General features: G+C 36.9%; 1 pseudogene; it reads left to right on the top strand.

Annotated features, from left to right (window-relative positions):
* The first annotated feature begins 271 nt into the window (after nucleotides 1-271).
* On the top strand, nucleotides 272-19009 carry LOC113320389 (annotated as a pseudogene).
* The last annotated feature ends 793 nt before the right edge of the window (nucleotides 19010-19802 follow it).

Raw genomic sequence — 19802 nt, 5'->3', positions numbered from 1 at the left:
CTTGCACCCCTGTTGAAATTCATTGGCAAAGAGAATATAGATTTTGTATGGACCATTCACCATTGGTCGCCTAGTTCCCCGCAAATCTTTGCTGCTGTCCCATTCACATGGAGCGCCCGTTTCCTTGTATTTTTCTAATTTAAAAAGAAATTGAAAAAATAATACTAAAACCTTCTTTATTCTTACGACGTGGGACCCGCAACTAGAAAACGCTGAGAAAATCGCAATAGAAAGAAGAAAAAAAACAACAACAGAAGCTTGCCCTCTTCCTCCTCCTTTTGCTCCTCCGATATCCGCATTATCCGGGAAAAATGGTTCACGATTTCCGCCCCTCGTCTATAAATACGCCATGTTCTTATACCGGAAGCTTCTTTTTCTTTCTCATTTTCCAGTTTTCCCATTTTCTCCTCCTCTTTCCCTCTCAAAATTTCTCTCTCGCTCTGAAATTCTTCTTTTCTCTAGCTCAAGTTTTTCCTCACATCATCACCATCAAGCGTTTGATGAGAGTTTCAGTAGACGAAGAAGACGAAGTTGAACCTGTAAGTCTTACTTTCAGTTGAAATTAATCTGATTTTACTTTCTCATTTTCTCCTCTTGAGATGATTTTACTGTTCTTGAGATGATTTTTTCAGATTTTTTTGATAATTGGTCTCTAGATCGAACTTAAACTGATTTTTGTTTCTCTATTAAGTGATGATGATGATCGAACTTCATCTAATTTTAGTGTTTATTTATGTTGATGAGTTTTTAGGGTTAATTTCCGGATTATGATGATGGAAATGTAAGTTTCAGTATTCGAAATCGAACGCTTAAGAAGTCTCTCATCGATTACGATTAATGATCTTTTCAGATTTTCTTGGTGCATTTTTGATGATTGGATTTAGATTGAACTTAATCTGGCTTTACTTTCTTATTAAGTGATGATTGTGGAATTTCATCTGATTTTAGAGTTTAATCCGAAATTTCTCTATTAGGTTGAGTTTCCTTAGTGTTAATGAGTTTCTAGGATAAGGTTTTGGATTATGATGATGGAAATGTAAGTTCAGTTTTAGTTTGAGGTTTGATGAAGAAAGCTAGTTATCATTTTGGTTGTTAACAAATGCTGAAATTAGGCATTTATCTAGTAAGATCACCATCACTTGAAAGCTTTATTTTACTGTTATGTAGTTTGTTGTTAGATCCAAATCTCACCACATGTATGTATTGTTAGCTTGCCGATTTGTTTTAGTGAGGAATTGATTCTTGGATTAGTTTGTTTCTAATCGATATTGTTAGTTGTTGAGTTTCTTACAAATTATAGTATTATCAAATGCTACTATTTATAGACATTGTTGGTTGTTGAGTTTGTTACATATTATATTGTTATCAAATGCTACTATGAGTGCATGGATTAGATTGTTTGATACTAATAGGAGAAACAACTGAGACGAATTTGTTTTAGTAAACGCCTGAATCTTGAAGTGGTCGTAATGTTTGTATACTAATTAAATTTTCGTTGGGTTTAGGTTTAATTTGTGGTTGACATCGAAAATCTGATTACCTGAGAGCATTATTACCATAATGGCATCAAGGCAGCACGATCCCGGAGCATCAACGTCATCAGGTCCACGAGGTTTGACCAGTAGGCCATCAACAAGTACTGCCACAACAAATTTCTCGTTGGAAGTCTTTGATAATGAAGTTGTGCCATCTTCGCTAGGTAGCATTGTCCCTATACTCCGTGTTGCAAGTGAGGTCGAACCTGAACGCCCTCGTGTTGCTTTTATTTGTAAGTGTCATCACTATACTTAACATACGAATGTTCCATAGTTAGTCTTTGTCTCTTTTATTATGTTGATGTTTACTGAAGAACAGTGTGTTTTCGAACTTTAATTACAAGGTCGATTATACGCGTTTGAGAAAGCTCATAGATTAGATCCGAAATCCATTGCTAGAGGTGTACGACAGTTCAAGACAGGTCTCTCCCAGCGATTAGAACGAGTAAGACATTTCTCTCTGCTCTCTTTTATGCTGTATGTGCTGTCATTTTCAGTTTCAGTTTTGAACGGAAAAAGAATATCTAGCAACACAATCTATCCAACAATAGATATTTTCACAACCTTGTACTTCATGGTTGAGGACCTCTGTTAAAATGTCTATTATCCGGTTATTACTTTTATTGTTGGAATAGTTTATCTTTCTTCACTGTTAATTTGTTCCTTTAACTGCTCTGTATATTGTCAATAATATTTGAAAGCTGAAAGACTGGTTCAGTACAGTTGATACCCCCTCCAAATAAGCTCCAACATATTGTTGTTACACAGCTGCTCAACATTTGCTTGTTTATCTTAATGTGCAATTCTTAGATCCAGATTAAGACTCTAAGTGAGCAACATAAAATTATGAACAAGCGCAGTCATCATTTGATATTTTTTGCTTGCATTGTTTTGCTATTGTATATGATATATAGTCATGTAAATATTTGACTAATTAGTTTCTAATCAATTTAGTTAAATATAAGCATAGCTTTGACAGTTTTATTTACGGTTTATCTGATTGATTGAGCAGGATAGGGTACCAACTCTCGCCTACAGGGTTAAAAAGACTGATGAACGGGAAATTGAGAGCTTTTATCGGCAATACTATGAGCACTATGTTAGAGCCCTAGATAAGGGGGAGCAATCTGATAGGTAATTTATGTTAAGTGTGTCCTATTTCTGTTAATTGGTGTGAGTCGTCTGATGACGACAGCCTTAAAAGGAAACCTAAGGTACTTACCCTGATCTATCTCATGCTCAAAAGGAAATCCTTCAGGCTTCAGCACATTTAACAGGTTTTACCATAAAACCCATATATCATTCTATTGGTTTGGCACAGAACAGCACTTAAAAATTCAATCGAAGTAACTTTGTCAATCCACGTGCATTGCCTCGATCCAGTCTGATGATAGACTATGACTGCAGTTTATAGACCATGACTGCAGTTTTCTTTTCAGCACAGTGAAAAATCCAGTGTAGTACTAGTATGCCTGTTGGAGTGATTTCCCAAGAATCACTCGAGGTTTGAGTATGCAAGTGACTTAATTTAGACTTACCCAACAGAAACTTATTTGTTGTAACAGTCAGCTATGATTCCCTTTGGAAAATGAACATAGTTAGCCTTCACTAACATCTAACACTTGTGACTCATCAGTTATTCAACTTACCGATACTTAGTTCGGCATATATTAGATGGATTTGCCTGGCTTTTCCTATTCCGAGGTGGATGACTTTTTAATTGACATGTTGCCTACAGAGACAAACTTGGCAAAACATACCAGACAGCTGGAGTGCTTTATGAAGTGCTGTGTGGTGTTTCGAAGACTGTTTCTCCCGAGGTTAGTCCTTTTTTGGTGTTTTTCTTTTTTGAAATTTTTTGCGACTTTCTTTTGTTATTTTTCTGCTTATCTCAGATATTTTCAATTCTTGGCATATTTTGGGTGTTGCTTTTTGAGTAGCTCATTGCTTCTGCTAAAGATGTCCACGAAAAGGAGGCAATCTATAGACCATATAACGTTCTACCATTGGGTGCAGCTGGTGCATCTCAGTTTATCATGCATCTTGATGAGGTACAAGGTTCATTGGGTTCCTTCACCTGCTGGCAGTTAATATTGTTCTGTACTTTATTTTGGCTGTTTTATATTCTTTTTACCCCAGGTTAAGGCATCTGTTGATGCTCTTCGGTATACTCGTGGACTGAGATGGCCGTCTTCATTTGAGCAGCGTAGACAAGAGGTAGGAGAGTTGGACCTTTTGGACTGGCTAATGGCTATGTTCGGATTTCAGGTAAAAAGATCTGCATGCATATGATCAAGTTTTTATTAACATGGATGAGACTTTTACATTAATCATTGTGTTTGCAGAAAGAAAGCGTTAAGAACCAAAGGGAGCATCTATTATTAATTCTTGCGGATGTTCACATAAGACTAGAGCCCAGGCCTGAACCCCTTAACAAGGTCTCTTCTTATAAGACTGAGACAGTGTTCTCTCTCAACGTAGATTTAATTTTCCATGCATTTGTTACAATTCAAAGATGGCACTTTATCCTAGTCTGATGCATGCTATAGTAATAACTTAAGTTCCATGAACTATACTGTTTCCATAAATTGCATAACGGTTTCCATCTTCTGTAATTTCTGTATTTACGCGTGTCGTGGTCATACACTCTTTAGAGAGCTGTCACTGAGGTTGACTCGTAATGGTTGTTGTTTTTTACTTCTTTATGCAAATTGCAAAGTTAAGAAGGTAGAACGAGGTTCCACTCTATGTAAAAGCTGTTGTAACTTCTAGAGGTTGTAGTTTATCTGTTGTTCAATTTCAACTTATTTCTGTATTAAATCACTTAGACTTTCGTTAGCAGAACTCTGAATGTCATGCATTATCCTTCATCAACACCAAATCGATAATTCGTTTCTTTTCTCCTTACCTTTATGTTTGTGCAGCTGGATGGGCGAGCTGTAGATGCAGTAATGAACAAGTTGTTTAAAAACTACAAAACATGGTGCAAATTCTTGGGAAAAAAGCACAGTTTGCGGTATGATTTAGTAAATTGTGTTTACTACCAACCTCTTCCACATATAGAATTTGACCTTCAATTCTTACAGGCTCCCTGAGGGACAGCAAGAGATGCAGCAGAGAAAAATACTCTACATGGGTCTTTATCTTCTTATTTGGGGTGAAGGAGCTAATGTTCGGTTCATGCCAGAATGCCTGTGCTATATCTTTCACAATGTGAGTGCAGCATTATGTGCTTCCCTTTCCAGTGCAAGTTATTTTTGCCTGGATAAATATATTAAGTTGCAAGATTTGAATGCATCTCCAGATGGCAAATGAACTTGATGGTTTATTAGCCGGAGTTATCAGCATCGTAAATGGAGAAAATACCAAACCTTCGTATGGGGGGGGGAGGATGAAGCATTCCTCAGAAAGGTTATAACACCAATATATCGTGTAATTGATAAGGTAGCGTTCTATGAAATATGTCAATTCAACCATCTGGCTGCCATTTGTATGACGAACTAATGATGTTCATTATCCAGGAATCCCAGAAAAGCAGAAACGGAAAAGCCCCTCATTCAGCCTGGTGTAACTACGATGATCTGAATGAGTATTTCTGGTCTGTATAGAATTTGATGAATCAAGAGTGAAACTATACTAGAATTTCCTCTAACTGGTTTAACAATTGTATCTGTAACATATTTTCAGGTCAGCTGATTGCTTCTCTTTGGGCTGGCCCATGCGTGATGACGGTCATTTCTTCAAATCAACGCGAGATAAGGCATGTATAATCTTCCTTTCTAGTTATAGGCAGCTATGACTTGATTAAGTTTTCATTTAGCCTTTTTGGATCAGTCAGAGAGAATTTGCTTTTTCTTTTTGGTACATTTTTGCACCTGCGGAATCTTCTGACCACTATAAAACTGATTGCCAGGGGAAACAAGCAACTCAACAAGAATCTAAAAGCACAGGAAAAGCTTATTTTGTTGAAACAAGAACATTCTGGCACATATTCAGAAGTTTTGATCGGTTGTGGACCCTGTATTTGTTGGCACTTCAGGTATGTGGGTGGTACTGCTCGTAAGCTGCACAATGTTGCTCGTCTCTTAGCATAAGAATCACCAAACTTGAATTGGTTGTAATTCTTAGTTGATCATGGTGTGTACTTACTGGTGCTGATAGATGTCTGGCAAGGATATACTATTAGCTTACCTGTCTTTTAACTTTTGGTTGCAGGCTATGATAATCATTGCATGGCGTGGAAGTTCACCATCAGATATATTTGAAAAGGATATCTTGTATCATGTTTCTACTATATTCATCACAGCGTCTTTCTTGCGCTTCCTTCAAAGTAAGAATGCATACAAGATTCAAACAGTTGTTTATGTTTCTAGGTTGCAGAAATATGACCGTCTTTTTTTTCCTTCCAAATTCCTATTTCCGAGTCACTAAATAGTTATTTTTCACGCACCAGTATACAACAATAAAATAGTAAAATACCGTCAATCATGTTAGAATAAGCACTTCTCATATGGCTGTAGTTAGTTTAGTGTAGGGAAAACTAGGCGAGGAACTCTGATCAAATTAGGTAATGGAAGGTGCAACATGCAGTTACACTCTTATTTAGTCCAGCGCGTTGCTATGTTTCATCAATGAAGAATCGTGAAATCAGCCAGCATCTTTGAAAGAGATCTATACAGCCCTTTAATTCGGGATTGCTTAAAAGGTGTTCCAAGTGTTCAAAGTAAACTGTGTAGTGGTCCTATCTTAGTTTATCTTCTAAAATTTGATTTGATGATCCACTTGAAAGCTGAAATTTGGATACACAGTACGAGCTGCTGATAAATGATTGGCAATGCTATTGAATACTGGACAGAGTTGGAGGTGTTCCTTAGAATCCACAAATTTAAGCTGTAAAATGCTATTGATGTACAAAATAAATCACTCTGGTCTGCAGAGTATGTGATGGCTTTGCAAGAAATCCAAAACCTTATCCCGTTCTCTTGATAAAAAAATGACATACCAGAATTTAGTTTCTGTTTGCTGTTCTTGTACTAATGTTCTTATTTCCTATGCTTCTATTGTTTGCTCTTACCTTATGTTCTACTTTTATTCAAGAATCGATGTTTAAATTTACCCGTTCCATTTCTAAATCGTTGAATGATGTAGAAAGTATGACACCAAATATCTCATCGCTTAATTTACCTATGATTCTCATATTCCATTTCTAGATTCTTTTTAACATCCTGTGATTGTAATTGTGTATCACTATTGGAGTTTGCTGGATTGCTACTAATTTACTGATCTCTCTCTCCCTCCCTCTCCTTTCATGTGATGTCAGGTGTTTTGGACTTCGTTCTGAACTTCCCAGGCTACCACAGGTGGAGGTTCAGCGATGTGTTGAGAAATCTTCTAAAAATAGTGGTTAGTCTTGGGTGGGCAGTTGCCCTTCCTATTTGCTACATGCAATCGTTCTCTGTGGCTCCCGAAAGAATTAAAGACATTCTGACGTGGTTTCCTCAAGCGAAAGGCATACCAGCTTTATATATGATGGCGGTGGCAGTATACTTGCTTCCGAATATACTTGCAGCTGCATTCTTTATTTTTCCAATGCTTCGAAGGTGGATTGAAAACTCAGACAGGCATATGATTAGGTTTCTTTTGTGGTGGTCACAGGTATGCCAGTTCATCTTTTTTTTCCTCTTGACTTGATTGTTTCATCATTTTGAATTTGTTCATCTCATAGGTATACTGAATGTGTGATGAAAAGGTTGCGTTTCTTTAGTAGAAAACTGACTTGTTTAACTGGAATAGGACTTTTTAGAACGTTCAGTAAGAAATTTAGGAAAGATTAAGATGGAACTCGTGAATGTGCATAAATGGTAGCTTAGGTATCTGGGACTTATCTCGAGAATCTTGGCTGCTCATGTTATTTTAGTTTTTAGTTATGATTCTGATTAGAACAACACACAGGTGCTTTCATAGAGTCAAAGCAAACTGTATCTCTTTGAGCTAATGTGGAAGTTGGTATTACGTTAATATATTGTCTGCTTGAATACTTTTCTTTTTCCTTTATTACCGTTGTTTGATTGTGTTTCTTTGCAAGGCTGCCAAATGAATGAATTCCCATGGAACACTTTTATACAACCTAGCAGTATAATTTTTTTTAGGGAACTTTAGAAGGCACTAGCTCGCGTACCAGGTCAATATGAAAGTGCAGCTAAACATTAAAATAATAAAGTTGAAATGAGTAAATTTGGTGTGTCTGACCTGACTAAACATATGTGACTAAAAAGCCGCCTAAATTGTAACCATGTCCAAGGTGTCTCATTCCTTTATACAACTGTGAAACTTGAGAATGACTTTATGAGATAAATTTGTTAACAATTAATACTAGACTCAATTTGTTCCACAATTATATCTTAAATCTCGTTCTAGTATAATTTGTCATTATTTTAGCGTTGTTGTGGACTGAAAAATGATCTCTTGTGGAACTCATTACACTTCTTTTTTTTTAATGATTCTCATTTTAATCCTTGCTAAATGTGGAATTTGAATCGTTCTCTATTCAGTACTTTTCTACCAAGAGAATATGCATAAGTATATTTTCTTGCTACTGTTTTGACATATTGGGCTTTATCGTTGTAATGTAATATTTTTTATATTATGTTGTCCTTTAAGACATGGCCCTAAGGTATAGTCATGTACAATGTTCACCTTTAAGTGCTCAAACTTTAAGTACAGTTGGTAGTGTGCATCTTGTTCTGTTTTGATACATTAGCTGTTATTGTTGATCATTTCGTTGACTTACGTACAGCCAAGAATTTACGTGGGAAGAGGAATGCATGAAAGTCAGATTCAACTTATCAAGTGAGTCTTAAGATGCACACTTGTAGTCGCATATTTTCGATCTGGCATGAGTTGGATTTATATCATGTTATTTTGGTTCAAATTTACCTGCTGTTTCTTTGAAGGTATACCATTTTCTGGTTGCTACTTCTATCTTCAAAGTTAGCCTTCAGTTACTACATCCAGGTGCGTTTTTGCTAAACGTTTTTAATTTCTTTAAAGTCTTTAGAACAATTTAATGGTCACTAAGAAGTTAGTGTCTTGTTAAAAGTGAACTTTAATTAGGTTTCTTGTTTCATTCATCTATGCCTTTCAGATTAAAAATTTGGTGAAGTCAACAAAAGATATTTTAAATATTCGCCATGTTCAATATGCTTGGCATGAAATTTTTCCTAATGGTATAGTATTTAATTTCTCACAAATTCATGAATACACCTTCGAGTTTTTATTAATGCCTTTCTTATTGGTAAATCATAATCCTTTCTGGTCAATGCAGCTATCCCCAATTTTGGTGCAATTGTCGCTCTTTGGGCTCCAGTTATTTTGGTAATTTTAACTTTATTACTAAGATTTAAAATTCAATACTTTATTTTGATTCAGTTTGCGGCGAATGACTACTCCTTTTTTGTTAGATAGATGTTCTCATAAGCGTGTTCTATGTAGGTTTATTTCATGGATACTCAGATTTGGTATGCCATATTCTCAACTTTGTATGGTGGGTTTGTTGGAGCTTTTGATCGTCTCGGTGAGGTAATAGGTTCCAGCATAAATAAATAATACAATTATTGTTTGAAAGAAATTAAAAGGAATGTCGATTTACACATTGTTGGAGTACTAAAATACCAAGGAATGGATACCATAATATGGGAGACATACATCCTCATCACTTTACACTGTTTGCTATTTCTAAAGGAAATTAGTGTGCCGTCGCACTTTAGTCAGAAAGATCTTATCTTAATAGCTCGATATATGCATTTTCAGTTCTGATTTTTTTTTTTAACCTGCTTTTCATTTTCCTTATCATAGATAAGAACTCTCGGCATGCTAAGATCGCGTTTCCAATCTTTACCTGGAGCTTTCAACGCAAATTTGGTACCCTCAGACATGAGTCGAGAAAGGGGTTTCTCTTTGTCAAAGAAATTTGCTGAGGTTGTATTTCTTGTTTACAAAACTAATTATTCAGCAAACAATATGGTGAATAATGTCCATATCTTTGTTTATGTGGTCAACCTACTTGTTTAGGTTCCAGCAAGCAGGAAAACTGAAGCAGCAAAATTTGCTCAGTTGTGGAATGAAGTCATTGGCAGTTTCAGGGAAGAGGACCTCATAAATGATAGGAAAGAATCCTAACCATGTCAGAGACTCAAAAGTTTCTATGTGTACATATTCAACTCTTTGGTTTTAGTATCAACTTAGACTGATCTGGGTTTTGCTATCGGTTCAGGGAGATGGATATGTTGCTAGTTCCTTATACATCTTACCCCAGCTTAAAAGTAATACAGTGGCCTCCCTTCTTGCTTGCTGGCAAGGTTGTTTCTCTCGCCTGTTGTTTTTTATTTGAAGTCGTCCAGCTGCATGTATTTACTGCTGGTACTTAATTTTGTTGCAGATTCCGATAGCATTGGAATTCGCAGTTAAATTCCAATCCAGAGACTCTGATCTTTGGAAGCGTATATGTGCTGATGAATATATGAAATGTTCTGTGATTGAAGGATACGAGCTTCTTAAGCGTATCCTGGATCTCCTGGTTGTTGGGGCGCATGAAAAAAGGTAACTTTTGTTTCCCTTACCCTTTTGAGACTTCCGGGTGTCTTCTTTATGAATTGTTACCTTAATTAATTACTAGTATAAAAACGAGATCAACCGAGATCTACATTGTTCACTTTGTACTGTTGTCGGCTAGTTTGAGGTAATTCACTGCGGTCAGATGTTTCTGGTTAGCTTATTCTACATGTAACCCTTCTTATTACGGTCCTCTTATTCCTGGATGAGGCGTGGTTGGAGATGCTTTATGGGTCAATATATAAAGAGGAAGTTTCCTTGTCATCTTGATGAAAATCATTCCTCTAAGAACATCTCCATATGAATCCGTCAAGCTGGAGTAGTGGAAGTGTATGCATTGTTTTAGTGGTCGTTAAGGAAAAGTAGCATGTTATCCCACCAATGGATGTAGTTCTTTGATATGGGTGTATGCTCCCGAGTGTGAAGACCATCAAAGCATGTGCATAGGGCTCATATGAATAAGAAATTTCTTTCATTTTCTGTTATTTTCAGTTTCATCCTGAAATTGTACTCTTCAGACATCCAGGTTTATTAGTTGACATTATTTGTTTATCTTGTAGCAGGACTATAGATGGATGTAACTTGTGTTTAGTTTTAGAGTTTTAGATATCTTAGTGTATTTTTGTGGAAGGTGCGACGGAACAGGGATTTAGAAACCAAGAGTAGTAGAACAACTTCAGTATCAGTATACTTGAGGACTAATGATATAAAGATTTCTCTTAAGAGTATAGCAACCATTTATTTGATTATGCGCGTTTATTCAGTGTTTCAGTGTTAAAATCTCTCACACCATTTCTATTAAACAGGATTATAGGTACTATCATAAATGACATTGAAAGTAACATAGAGAAGAATACATTACTTGCAAATTTCAGAATGAATCATTTACCCGCTCTCTGCGAGAAATTTGCTAAGCTTGTGGAGATTTTGGTGAGTCATCTTAGAACGTTTAATTTGGTATATCTTTCCTATTTTGTTTTCCACTTCTGTGAGTTTATACATCTGCATGCTTTCTTTTGTTTGTTTCAGCACGAGGGTGACCAATCAAAACGAGATGTTGTGGTATTATTACTACAGGACATGTTAGAAGTAGTTACCCGTGATATGATGGTTACTGAGATTCTGTAGGTGACTTGTGTTTCTTTCCTTCAGTTGGTTTATAATTACAGATGGTATGCTTTACCAAGCTAACTTTAGGTTGCTTTCTCCGAATTATTTTGCAGTGAATTGGCTGAACTTGGTTACACTAACAGAGTTCAGCTTTTCGCTGTGATTGACCCGATACCCGCTATTGTGTTCCCTCTAGTAGCAACGGCACAATGGCGAGAGCAGGTACAGATGATCTATCTCACTCTCTCTTTTCTACCATCAGTGTCATCTTAATAAAATGACATAGCTCTGATCACTTTGTTTCAGATAAAGCGTCTCGTACTCCTTTTGACAGTGAAGGAATCTGCACTTAATGTTCCAACTAACCTTGAAGCACGTAGAAGGATTGCGTTCTTTACAAATTCTTTGTTTATGGAGATGCCACGAGCTCCCCGAGTTCGTAAAATGCTCTCATTCAGGTTTGAATTGTATTGCTATTGACACAATTAGCTTCAGCCATATTTCTGTACTCACTTTTCCTAGGTTTGAATCGTATTTCTATCGACACAATTAGCTTCGGTCATATTTCTTTAGTCACTTTTCCTTTTCACATCAGAAGATGTGGTATAGCACATCATATTATAGGCTTCATAGAAGGGGCATATCAACTGTTGGTTTTCTTAATTACAATCATCATTTTGAGGGGTTGCGAGTTCTCTAATAATATTCTCATGCTTATTCCTATTTTGAATTTATGGTGTCAGTGTCATGACTCCTTATTATAGCGAGGAGACGGTGTACTCTAAAAGTGACCTTGAGTTGGAGAATGAAGATGGTGTATCCATTATCTTTTACTTGCAAAAAATCTTCCCAGGTATGAAGTGTTATCAGATAACAAGAAAGAATTGACAGTGTGACTTACCTTAACTACTCTTCACAGTTATAGTGTTTGTGATTGGTATCACTAACGTTATCTTGGCTGTTACTTGATTCTTCAGATGAATGGAACAACTTCATGGAAAGGCTCAAATGTAAAAAATCGAGCGAAGTGTGGGAAAATGAAGAGAACATCTTGCATCTTCGACACTGGGCATCTCTGAGAGGACAAACACTGTTCAGAACTGGTAGCTAAACACACTTGATTTTTCTTCTTCTTTTGAATCCTTATAATACCTACCTTCTGAATCTTTTCTTATGAACTATGTTGGTGTTTCAGTTAGAGGCATGATGTACTACCGGCGGGCTTTGAAGCTTCAAGCCTTCCTTGACATGGCTGATGAAAGTGGTAAGCGAACAACCACATCTTCTACAGATTTATATGTTTGACAAAGTTTGAAGTGCCTAATAAGTTGATGTATTTGAACTTCAGAAATTTTGGAAGGCTACAAGGCAGTCTCCATTCCATCAGAGGAAGAGAAAATGAGCCAGAGGTCCCTCTTTGCTCGACTAGAGGCTATTGCTGACATGAAGTTTACGTATGTTGCTACTTGTCAGAATTATGGGAGTCAGAAGCGAAATGGAGATCGCCGTGCCACAGACATTCTGAATCTGATGGTTAAGTATGTTCCGCCGTCAATAAGTCAAACTTCCTCTCTCTTTGTTGTTGCCAACTCCTGTTGAAACTTGAAAGGGCTCTCTTTTTCTTCAGAAGCTAATATTTGGTGCTTTCTCATACAGTAACCCATCTCTCCGCATAGCATATATTGATGAAGTTGAAGTAAGCGAAGGTGGCATTCTACAGAAGGTCTATTATTCCGTGTTAATCAAAGCTGTTGATAACCGTGACCAGGTAATTATCCTTTAATGTCATATTCTCTTCCACTGGCTTGGGAGACTGAACAAAGAAACAAATGTATCCATGATGTCTAGCATCGTCATTTCACCTTTTTTAAGCTACAAATTTCTTAAAGTGATTCCCGTTTACTTGAACAATGAATCAAGTTCAGATGCCTAGTCAGCAAAAGTGAACTCCACCTTAGAGTCTTCAACCAGTGATGAAGAGGTCGTTTTATCCAATGGTGAATAAGTTGTAGTTTTTGGTATCATATATCATGCCATTTTTTAAATATTTTATGGGAATACAAGTTATAGTGTTTGGTACACCATATATTGTGCATGATATCTCATTACATTCATGGTCTCGCGGAATAAGTACCACACTAGTTACATATAATTACAGAGGAGATCTTAACTCATTGTGTGAGACTAATTCGTGGTTTTAAATTTTTTCTGAATTTCCAATCTCTAAAATAGAAATGATTGGTCCGGCTTTTTGTTCAGATCAATCTTGACCCAATTTTGATGGTGAAGGTTCTAGGTTTCTTTTGTTTTGGAATTTACTGATATAAATGGTTATGTAGTACCTTCTCAGATTGTCTTGTCATTATCTAGTTTGTGCATAACATTTTTGGTAGAGATGACATTACAAAACATGGCTTTTCATATCTCCTGTTCTAAATGATTACTCCCAGTGCACCTCTTATCAGTTTCTCATGGTTTTTTTTTTTTTCAAAAAGGAAATTTACCGCATAAGATTGCCGGGGCCAGCAAAGATAGGGGAAGGAAAGCCTGAAAACCAGAATCATGCTATTATTTTTACCAGAGGAGAAGCTCTTCAAACCATTGATATGAACCAGGTAATTCCTGTTGCAAGTAACTTAATGTAGCCGTGCTTTAATGTGTTTTCCGTAGCTACTTTATGTATTAGATCTGTATTCTAGGACAATTATTTAGAAGAGGCTTTTAAAATGCGCAATCTCTTGGAGGAATTCAATGAGGACCATGGAGTGCGTCCGCCTACAATTCTAGGTGTTCGTGAGCACATCTTCACTGGCAGGTTGATTGAGTTGATTAGCTCTTAATATAATGCCATGAAGTTGCTTAAGTCCTTTGATTTGAGTTATCTATAATCGTCTTTATTTGACATGGAATGCAGTGTTTCTTCATTGGCGTGGTTTATGTCCAACCAGGAAACAAGTTTCGTCACTATTGGTCAAAGAGTTCTAGCCAGACCATTAAAGTGAGTTTCATCTGTAATTATTCTTATGAAGCACTATTAGTCTCTCCTGCCACTTTCCATTAAAGTACATTCTTCTTCTTCTTTATTTTTTGACTGAAGGGAATTTTTACTAGATTGATTGCCATCAACCTGAGTTGTGCACTTAAGGAAATCTTTTTCTTCTCTCTCATTGTGCCAAGTATATGTATGCTAATGATGGATTTTGATTTAGCTGTTATCATATTTGTGCTTCCTATTTTGGTGTAATATCCCATGTGATTACAGGCTGGTTGTTTGAACTTTTGTCCTGTCGACATAAAAGCAGGTTCCGCAGTAGGTATTTGCACGAATTACTAATACTTGTGTGTACTTGCGCAGTTGAACTTGGTAGTATAGACTTTATAGCATAGTAATGTAGGATAATATCATCCCTGTACCTTGAAACAATGGCGATCTAAAAATACAAATTAAGGCTGAAAATCTAAAGCATATAATAAAAGAGAGAGTGGACGCAGTATAAACATGATGTCTTTCTGAATTTCTGTGCCTGAGACCTTTATCCTGTTCTGACATCAACACATACACAATATAGGTAATATCTATTCCACAGTTCTCTCTTCTGGTACTGGTATTTTACTCAGTCGTTTTGTTCCCTTGGTCATGCTCAATCTGTAAATGATCTCTTAGTGTGGGTAGCTGATTGGGTGACGAGTAATATTCATCTATTGCTTTGTTAGGACATTTGTAGATCTTTTTCGTTTCTTTCTTTGTGTTCCCTGTTTTAAATATCCTTATTCTGCGGTTGTGACAGGGTTAGGTTCCACTATGGGCATCCCGACGTTTTTGATAGAATTTTTCATATTACTCGAGGGGGAATCAGCAAGGCTTCTCGGGGTATCAATTTGAGTGAAGACATCTTTGCCGGTAATACATTCTGTCCTTTTCATCAGCAAGGCCTCTCTGTAATACTTCTTCTGTTCCAGATGCACTCAAACTATTTTTTTTTTAAAGGTGGCTGTACTCGCCTTTAACTCTGTCCCATTTTCCTTATCAGGATTCAACTCAACTTTAAGACGTGGAAATGTTACCCATCATGAGTACATTCAGGTTGGGAAAGGACGAGATGTTGGGTTTAATCAAATTTCACTCTTCGAAGCGAAAGTTGCATGTGGTAATGGAGAGCAGATTCTTAGCCGGGATATCTATCGGTTGGGACACAGATTTGACGTGTTCCGTATGATGTCCTGTTATTACACAACAGTTGGGTTTTACGTCAGCTCAATGGTAAAAGTATTTTCAGCCTGATTACAGTTAACACAATTCAGTAGTACTTTAAAGCTAAGTTAAACTAATTCTGGAATGGATGAATGACCAAGTTGGTCTTTACAACTGCATCTTTTGATGCCTTGAGCATAAGGAAACTATATAAGCACACAACATAGGGGCGAGGTGTTTTTATGCTTCTTTAAAAAAACTTCACCTTTTAATTGAAATTAGTCAGGGAGTTCTCCACTATAATTTTCTGGTGTAAACACGGAGGCAGAACAAACGAATTCCGTTTCTTAAACCCAAAGTTGTTCTTTGATTGTGTCAAAGCTTCACCAACCATGAGATGAAATTCTAGAAGTTCCCTAATAAACATAAGTTTTTTGTCATGAATGTAAAATGAGCTCATGACACATAGTTCTCTACTCGAGCCTAATTTTTACTGTTACACCATAGTGTACAATATAGGAGCATACTGGATAAGTCACACTAACCAGATCTGACTGTAGTAAATTTGTATCTGTGGACTTCTTGGTAAAATGCCCAATTAAGTTTTAAGCTTTGGCAACTAATATCTTTTGTGGTAATTCATGGTTTAGATGTAAGTAGCAAAAAAGAAGGAAAAAGATGCACAGAAGAAAAGATCAAAATATAAAGACCACTCTCTTTACTTGCAGATTTTTTCCGTCTCTTATGCCAGTATGTTTATCTATTTTGCAGATGGTGGTGATTGTAGTTTATGCTTTCTTGTATGGGAAACTATACTTGTCATTGAGTGGACTAGAGCAGTCGATAATGAACTTTGCTCAAGTCAGGCATGATTATCCTCTAGAGGCTGCCATGGCATCACAGTCCCTTATTCAGATAGGCCTGCTTATGGCGTTGCCCATGGTGATGGAGATTGGACTTGAGAGGGGTTTTAGAACTTCCATGAGTGACTTTATCATCATGCAGCTTCAGCTTGCAGCTGTGTTCTTTACATTTTCCCTTGGGACAAAGACCCATTATTTTGGACGTACTGTACTGCATGGTGGTGCGAAGTACAGGGCCACTGGAAGAGGTTTTGTCGTTCGGCATGAGAAATTTGCTGAGAATTATAGGATGTATTCGAGGAGTCATTTCGTGAAAGGGTTGGAGTTGGTATTGCTGCTGGTTGCATATGGTATATATGGTTCCGCCACTTCCGAGTCCCATGGCCACAGTTACATGTTTTACACGGCCTCGATCTGGTTCTTGGTCATATCTTGGTTGTTCGGACCGTTTCTTTTCAACCCTTCGGGATTTGAGTGGCAAAAGATTGTTGAGGACTGGGATGATTGGTCCAAGTGGATAAAGACTCCAGGAGGTCTTGGTGTTCCAGCAAGCAAGAGCTGGGAATCGTGGTGGGATGAGGAACAAGATCACCTCCATTTCACTGGGTTCTCAGGCAGGTTCTGGGAGGTCGTTCTTTCCCTTCGTTTCTTTCTATTTCAGTATGGGATTGTGTATCAGTTACATGTCTGCAACGGAAATAAAAGCATAATTGTGAGTATTATTTCTGACAACTCCTCTCTTGCGTATTTATTTGCAATGATGAGGACCATGAGATTCTGCTTTTAAAGTAGTAACTACCATGTTTGTATTCCTTTTTCAGGTATTTGGTCTCTCTTGGCTGGTTATCGTTGCTGTGATGATCATCTTGAAGGTGATGTCTGAAGTCTGTATTCTAAAATTGTTCTCAACAACATATTAATTTCTTCTATGAGTGCTGATTGTGTATGTACTTTTCTACTTTCCCGGGCTACGCAAATCAGATGGTGTCAGTGGGTAGGAGAAGGTTCAGCGCAGATTTTCAGCTGATGTTCAGACTGCTAAAGGCGTTGATGTTCGTTGGATTGCTAGTGACGGCTAGCATCCTCTTTATGTTTCTGAATCTTACAGTTGGTGACATCTTCGCGTGCCTTCTTGCTTTCACGCCAACAGGATGGGCCCTATTGCAGGTAATGGCTTTCCCTCCCTCTCCCCCCATCCCTAGTTACAGAATGCTATTAATAAAGACATATAGCTTGACCTCTTACCATATTCAAATCTTGATGCCAGCAAAGCATTATATTTCTGGCATAAAAATAAAATGAATTCGTTATTCTTAAATAGAAATGGAATTATTAGCTTTGCACAGTTGCATACTCTCTGAACACTATTAATAAAGACATGTAGCTTTGCACACTGGGCAAAGCAAGAAAGTCATACTGTGATTTAATAGATACACTTCGTTGGTGCTTATTTTGGAGAGAGGTTATTCACTTCTTACTGGAAAACTAAAGAAAGTAAAAAGAAAAGGCTAAGATACTAAGATACAGAGAAGGGAAGAAAAGAAAAGAACTGCATCAATTTTTCGTTTCTCTTACAAACCTAGTTGCAGTTTTTACCGTTCAACTATATGACAATGCAGAAATTAATTTTGTTAGCTATACGTCTTGCTGATGTTAATTTAATTTTGTTATCTTCACATAGCATTGGACAGTTATAAAAATATTTCTGTGTTGCATTAAGATCGTGTATATTTGCTCTATTCTGTTAGTCTTTGCCTGTTGAATTAAATAATTGTTTGTGTTCTTGGTGAGAGTGGCATCAGATATCACAAGCATGTAAGCCAGTGATGAAGGCACTAGATTTGTGGAGTGCCACAAGGTCTCTAGCCAGGGGATACGAATACGGGATGGGACTCATTATCTTTGCGCCTATGGCTGTTCTGGCTTGGTTCCCATTTGTGTCTGAATTCCAGACACGGCTGCTCTTCAACCATGCTTTCAGTAGAGGCCTTGAGATTTCACGGATTCTGGCTGGTGGAAAGAAGCATAACTGGTAAGTAAACGAATTGTGACTTCAAGTTACGGATATCAGTACTGGCAACATTTTATCATTTTATTACGTCCTCCATAATGTAAACATAGTTGCCACTTCTTACTAATCCTAAACTTTTCAAATCCCAAATATACAGTTTAAAACAACTCACGTCTTAGGTTCTGTAAATTTACCTTTTGTTGCTTGAACGAATGCAGAAGAGGCTACTACTCGTCCCAAGGAGTCTCATCTCATGTATGTCCAGTGAGGGATGAAGCTGTCTAGCTGGGAATGTGAAACAGATGAGCTCTACAGGTCTGTCATGTAATGATTGTACAAGAAGATGTTGGAGGTTGCACACAAAGTTAGAATTCTCCATTGTGTTAATTTTGTTGCTGCTGTTGTTGGTTTACTATCAAGGATGATTCTTGTTGATGATGACGTCAGTTTTTGGGATAATGACGTCAGTTTTAAAAATAAGGATTATTAAGCTATTAATAATGATGATGATGACGTCAATATTTTTGGACCTCTATTTTGGATAATTTTGTTGTGTATGCATGCTGTAAGTTCGGATGCACAGCCAATGTTTGGAAAACGGATTTGGACACAGATTATCGGTGCATAAATTCAGATTGAATTGGTTCGTAAATTATACCAGGCTTGAATCCAAGCAAAGGCATCTCGTTATTTTTGGAATGACCGTTACATCTGAATCACAGTTACTTTTGCATAGTGAATTCAAAAAAATTATAGAATGAGAGCACTATATGGCAATGGATCCAGCAAAACCAATTTATCCAAGTAAATTAAAGCATCATCAAGTTTCTTGATTTTGCCAGATTACTACGTTTGAAGAATGACTGGAGATTACCTTTCTTAGGATACTCATTTTTCTTTCTAGTGTCGGGTCTTTTTTCTTCCCTTTATTTTGCTATACATTTATCATAAACAAAGTAGCTTCAATAAAATGACCAACTAAGCCTTGCCCTTGGCTGTGCTCTGCTCGAGTCTTAGTTAGCTCAAAGTCTTACCTATAGGAATAGGACATGGGGTATCCACCTAGATGCATTAAAAAAATTCCTGTGAGTTGTTTTTGCCAGTTATGTACATTCATTTCTGTACATTCATTTCTGCCGATCGTTGAGTGTTCTCGAAGAATATCAAATGAGTATGGATCGTACTCAGTTTCAGTTTGAAAATGCAGACTGAGTATGGGATTATACTTGTTTTGAGTGTAGTTGCAGGAAAACCTACAATCACACCCCAATGTATCTAGACAATCACTCAAGTAATCATAATAAATTTTTTATTAACTTTCAAATATTATAATTGGATATAATGACCTTACAATGATTTTATTTGCTCTCCAAATAAACTTTCTCTCTTCTAGTTTCTTATCTAATACACATTAAAAGATCTCTGTCTACGTGATGACTTCTCTCCTTTATATAGGATTCCTCATAGTGGATGACAGCTAA

This window comes from Papaver somniferum, chromosome 11 (assembly GCF_003573695.1).
Source record: "Papaver somniferum cultivar HN1 chromosome 11, ASM357369v1, whole genome shotgun sequence".
Classification (NCBI taxonomy): Eukaryota; Viridiplantae; Streptophyta; class Magnoliopsida; order Ranunculales; family Papaveraceae; genus Papaver; species Papaver somniferum.
This window is presented reverse-complemented; position numbering and strand designations above follow the sequence as displayed.